The sequence below is a fragment of the Astyanax mexicanus genome, chromosome 25 (genome assembly GCF_023375975.1).
Source record: "Astyanax mexicanus isolate ESR-SI-001 chromosome 25, AstMex3_surface, whole genome shotgun sequence".
NCBI lineage: Eukaryota > Metazoa > Chordata > Actinopteri > Characiformes > Acestrorhamphidae > Astyanax > Astyanax mexicanus.
In genome coordinates this window covers 15,940,418-15,946,767 of record NC_064432.1, presented here as the reverse complement: position 1 = coordinate 15,946,767, position 6,350 = coordinate 15,940,418, and positions in this window count along the sequence as shown.

The following is a 6,350-nucleotide window of genomic DNA, read 5'->3' as shown; positions in this document are numbered from 1 at the left end:
GTCTGAGGGTGTGAGATGAGGAAAGTCTAGATAACATTGATCTTATACACTGATATGCCAAATATGATGAGGCAAAGGACTAGTATTAGTACTAGTGTCCCGTGACTTTTGTCATGTCTCATTTAGGATAAAGAATGTTTTACTGACCTGTGGGATATATATGAGAGTGGTAATGCCTCTTATGACTTATTCTGGGTACACGTGATTCTGTGGATCCAGTAATGTTCAACACATCACCTTTCTATGAGCACGCTGGCCGGTGTTCAACCTCACTAACAAGATAACACCTAATAATGTGTACAGGTGTGAGTTGTCTCCTCAGATAGCATTTACATAGAATTTACATAATCCCTGGCCCTTGAATTTTGACTTATCAGTGTTTATTCATGTTCACACGGCCATTCTCAAGAGATGATCTTTTTTAACCATTCTTCAGATTATTTACTTTAGTGTATTTTGGGTCATTGTCTTGTTACATCACCCATCTTTAGCTTGAGGTGATGGACTGCTGCCCGTATATTCTTCTTTAACTTCTTTTAATGAGCTGTTTTGCCCTGTAATGGATGTTTTCTTCCACCTGATGGCGAATTTGCTCTTGAAGAAGTCATTAACACAGTGGCTCACTTACATTTTCTAATCTGCATTGTGCATGTCTACCCAGTGAGCTCATCTAATTTTGTTAATGGAAATACCTTCTAACAGGTTACTTACTTTTTCTAGCCTGCTCTATACATGTTAACTCAGTGTTTTCAATACAAGGCAAACAGTACAGCCTTTTGTGTGTTATTAGTTTAGTTAAATTGTGTTTGTCTCTAATTGTGAGTAGTAAGAAAATGAACAGACTCTTATTTCTATTAGAAAACACTAAAATACTACTATGAAATTCTTTCCAGAGAAGAAAATAAATTATATATAGTGGGTGATGTGTTTTTTTAAATGAGCTAATATGTTTTTCCACAGTGCCATCATTCATATTACAAGCATAACACAGCTCAATGACCAGTTAAATTAATAAACAAATACATTTTTGCTCATATCATGTTTGGCCAGACAGCTGCAAACAAACCCTCCACTCATGAAATTTAAAATTTTGGGTGAGAGGCTGCATTGACGTGGTCCGTAACAAAGCCTGCCTAAAGGTCACACAATAATAAGGGAGAGGGCTTTACACACACAGTGGACATGCAGTGCAGGGGGAGTTAATGATTGTCACTGGCAACTTCTGGCTAGGTTGTCCATGTTAACAAACAAGCAACTTTTACTGGCTTTCAAAGGACTTAACAAAAGTCATTGGAAATGATATTAGTTGCTGTCCCATGACATTTGGCATGTCAGTGAACATTAGAGAGAGAGAGAGAGATTCACATCAAATGATAGTGTGACTATAGGATGAATATATTAATATAACAAAACACACAAACACGTTAAAATAAAAAAAGCAGCAAAAGGTAAATGATAATGTAATATTCAATTTCATTATCACACAATTGCTGCTTTCTGAGGAGTTAATCACTGTAAAATTTAAATTAAACAGCTTATCATATTGCTGCAGTGTAAATTAACTCGAGCATAAAGGTGCTACAAACAGTTCTTTGAGGAACGTGATAAAAAATAATTGTTTCTTCCACAAAGAACTATTTTGTGAAAAGGATGTATATGAGTGTGAGAAATCAGTAAAAAAAGATTTCAATTAACATATGACCAAACTCCAATCTTTTTCATTGTGTGTGACACAGGCGTGCCATCTGTTTGGCAGCGTAAAGGACAAAAAACACATTAAATATTAATATTTTCAATTGTGATTAAGGCCACTTTAATATGTGGTACTGAAATCTGATAAAGCGTCCAAGAACAGAGGCAGCAAGACAGACGAAAACCATAATGCTCCCTCCACCATGCTTTAAAGTTGGAATGTTTGCCGGTGGTTTAAACCGTTTTTCCTCTGATGTGCATTTATCCTGAGAAGTTCCACATCTGTCTATAGAACATTTTCCCAGAAGCACTGCAAAGCGTCCAGATGGTATTTAGCAATCTTGAGATGTGCTACAGTACAATATATCTGCTGTTCCCTGGGGAGTAGTAACTGTCCTGCATGTTCTTAATTTGTAGACATTCTGTCTTACTGTGAATTGATGTTCTGTACACATTACCAGTATTTTATAAGTGTGTACCAGCTTTTTTGACTCTCTATAAGCATATTTTGAGGCCTTCTGAAAGTATTTTATCTTTGTTTCTTATTTTCTTCCTGCTATGTGAAGGTTCTTCAAACAGATATCTCTTTTACAAAAATATATTTTTATATAGTTCTTTATATAATTCTTCTATTCCATCAAGAACCTTTGTAGCATCTTTTTTTTTTTACAGTAAAAAGCCCAATGAACACAGATGATCAGATCTTTTGAAAATACAACAATCCAAATATAAAAGCATTTTGACAAAAAAAAAACCTGGTTTAAATTTTAATCAAATCCATGCTTGATTAAAATGAAACAGAAGAGTTCTTCTCCGAACCCGTTTCCATTTTTCACAGTGAACTCAGCTGCTCGCCTATAAATAGTTGGTGAGGTGGGGGACCAAGCACAGCTGGATGAGTCAATGTGGCGCTCATCTGTCAACGCCTCAAAACCCCCTGTCTCTGCCTGTAACATGCATGATGACCCAAATTAATGGCAGAGTGGCAACTGACTGCACCGCAGCACAAGACAAATTCAAAGCATGTAACAATAATATAAATGGGTCCCTTCTCTGCTGAAAATATCTGAATGCCAGATGCTGGTGTTTGAAGTGATGTCAGGACTCGCTGTGGCTCTAGCGTTTATGATCATTTCTATATATTTGTTGCATTTCATTTCAAACTCCAATGACTACATTCCATAATCGAATCCTCCCAAACCATAGAAGAAGGGGGTAATATAAAAAAATGGGTTCTGCTTATTATTTTAAAAATAAAGCTGAAGGCCAGAGACCAAAGTTGGGCTAAAGTGGGTGCAGCAAAATTCGCCCCACTTATTATAGTGGGCTCAAACATATTCTCAGAGGTGGAAAAAGTACTTGAGTAAAATTACCTTTACTTTGCGCACATCTGGAGTTTGACGTGACGTGCAGGTCATGCATCAAATACAAATTAATAGAGGGTCTGAATGGTATATGTTTATACTTGATATCCATGCACAAGCTTTCCGGATGGCGCGATTTATCTGTTTGTTTGTTTTTTTATGTTGCCGGAATGAAATATGAGTAACGAGGCTATTTTAATTTAATTTAATCATTTTTTCATGCCATTTCTTTTATTTCAGACATTTTATTTTTTACTCAGTAAGGGGGAGTTTTCCAATGTAGCAAAGTAAATTACTTGGGTCAAAATGTGCTTGAGTAAAAGTAAAATTACCTATTTTAAAAAGTACTTTAAAATTTACGAACTTCTCATAAAATCTACTCAATTACAGTAACGTGAGTAAATGTAATTCCTTACTTTCCACCTCTGCATATTCTTGGTAATAAGCCCGGTCTACCCGATAGCTCCTGTGATCCTACACAAACAATGTGTATTCATATAAGTTTAGGAGCCTTAACTGTTCAGGTAAATGTGTAGATTTTGGGTTTTGCTACATTTTTGCCAGACTGCTTAAAAGAGCCTATTTTATTTACTGACTGGTTGAGTAAGTGACTGGTGAACTTTGTTGAAATGTATGTAAGGGCAGGCTTTTTCCACAGAGCTTCAGTGATGAGAGATAATACGTTCACCGTAATTTCTGCCCTGTTAGGAATATTAATAAACACACAGGTATGGGTCAACAGCTTCAGGTCATGCTCATATCATCCATCAGAAAGGGAAACATATGATTGTTAGTTTATTTAAAATACCTGCTGATCTTCTCTTCCTTGAGTACAACAACGTCTAGAGTTAACTCTTATTAATGTGAGAGGTCCTTCCTTCTTTAAGGTATTATAAGTAATATTTCAGCAGTAAATCACATCAAGTTCCACTTCTGTCAGCTAAGAACAGAAAGCTGAGGCTGCAGTGAGCACAGGCTCACCGAAATTGGGAAGTGGAAGACTGGATAAATTTAACCTGGTCTGAACAATCACAAATTCTGCTGGTACACAAACTGCATGAATCCATGGACTGTCAGCAGCTGAGGCTGGTGGAGACGGTGGTATAATGATGTAGGGAATGTTTTCTAGCTATTCTTGCTTTGTAAATAGAGGATTTTAACGTGACAAATGCAACTACGTCAGAAAATAAGGACAAATGAGGGAGACCGGACACGCCAGTGATGGATGCATTGAGGACTGTGCTGACACTTGTGTCAGACTGCGCACTCGCAGCAGCCCTGCGTGGCAGTTTTTGTGAGTGAGTTTGATTTGCTCACCTGCTGAAGGGATTGCATTGCCTCCTGCTTTCTCTACGTGCCTTCACTCCTTCTCCCTCGTCACTGTCATGGTGCTCAGACACAGACACGAGCTCAGGGAAAAATCCTGCTTGGCTAAGAACACACTGGAGACTGTTATAGAGTGATGTGCGAGTGAGAGAATGGACTAGCAGTGTTAAGTGATTGGCTAGCAGTTGCAGAAGCAGATTCACAAAATTCACAATTGCTGTTTTATACTATACCACTGAAAACAATTCCAGGTCTAACACACTAGCCATTAGCTGATATCCTGCTAATACGCTAGTCATGATAGAATGATGTATTTTTTTTTTTACTTTTTCATCCGTGTATATAAGCCCACACTTCAGTTCTTTACCTTAAAAATGCTTTACTCTCATAATTAATATCAGCAAAATAATTAATAGTAGTTTCTGCATTATGATTAGTGATGATGAGTATGGAAACAAAATGTGAAAAATATTAAATTAAGTTTCTAAGGTTGAGATTTAATTTTCTAAAGGTGCAATTTACCCAAGATATATTTTATATTGGTCAATTTCTAACAAAATTCTGAACCAATGTGAGAATGTGAAGCACAACTGTGAGATTCACATCATGTCAAAAAGTGAGATATGGCAAAAATGCAGATGTGACACTGACGATAGGTTTCTTCCTTCACACTGCAGTCGTTTTTCCACCTTTCACATGTGCAAATTCACCGCATAATATATGTTTCTAGCATTTGTCTAATTAAAAAACACGTATCTCAGGTCTGCTGACGATCACATCTCTGTTTTGGCACATTTAAAGTGAGATTTCTTAAAGGGTGTGTAATTGAATATCCATGTGCTTCTGCTGGTAACTGGTTTCATGTGGTCTAAGCTGGTCTTTGACAGTCAAGTCTGTTTGAAAAGCGGTAAAATATATTTCAGGGAAGCCATTAAATATGACTAAACATTGTGCACATTATGTTGATTTGACCACACACGCATATACATACTGAGAAATTATTCAGTTTGGACTTTTATTATTTTTTTTAATTTAGACTGCTGGTTCAACAGCTTGGTGAAGCAGGTCATGCTTGTCGACCGGCTTCTGGTCAAGCTTGGTCAAGTTGTTCATGCTTGTAGATCGGCTTAACCCAGTACAATATCATAAATACAATACATGAACATAATTCTAGTGAGTTCACTTCAAACGATTATGAATAACTGACTGCCAATATAAAAAGGACAAAAACCTGTTATTTTAAAGCTCTATAACAAGTAAAAATTCCTATCCTGCATACCTACTAGAAAGAACATAAGTAGTGTAAGAGAGGATACATGCTATCTACTGCAGTGCATTGTAGGAGTGTAAGAGTGTAAGGCAGGATATTCTCCATGGTCAAACCTCACCTCAACACCTCTATAACTTGGAACCACAGCAGAAGGGCTTTGATGTGGAGAATTATTCAGAGCAAACCACTCTCCACAGCTCAGTGGCTGTCACTAATCAAAGCTTTAGACTCATATGTGAACTGGCAGTGACCCAAAACGGCCATAACACAACTCTCCTTTTCCTTCAGGGAGATTTAATGTCTGGCTAAAGCTGGAGCGCTAGGTTTGGAGTGGTCAGGCAAGGGAGCGTGCAGAGTGTGAAAGAGGGTGTAAGCTGACAATCATACAGGCTTTGGTCACTGCTGGAATTCAAGATACAAAATGGTGAATTTGCTCTTATAATAAAGCACCAGGAATGGGTTGTTGAAATTGAATAATGCTTTATATGAGTTAACGTAATGATAGTATGTATGTAATTAATCACAATATTAAAAGACTAAAGACTAAAAAGACTAAAAGAACAGGTTTATTGGGGGGGGGGGGGAGTGTACAGTTGAATGAAGGCTTCAGTACCCCATTTGGGCAAACTCTTTCCTTGAAAACAAGATGAGATACAGTTGGGCATGGAGGCAATCAGGCACCACACAGATGTTACAGC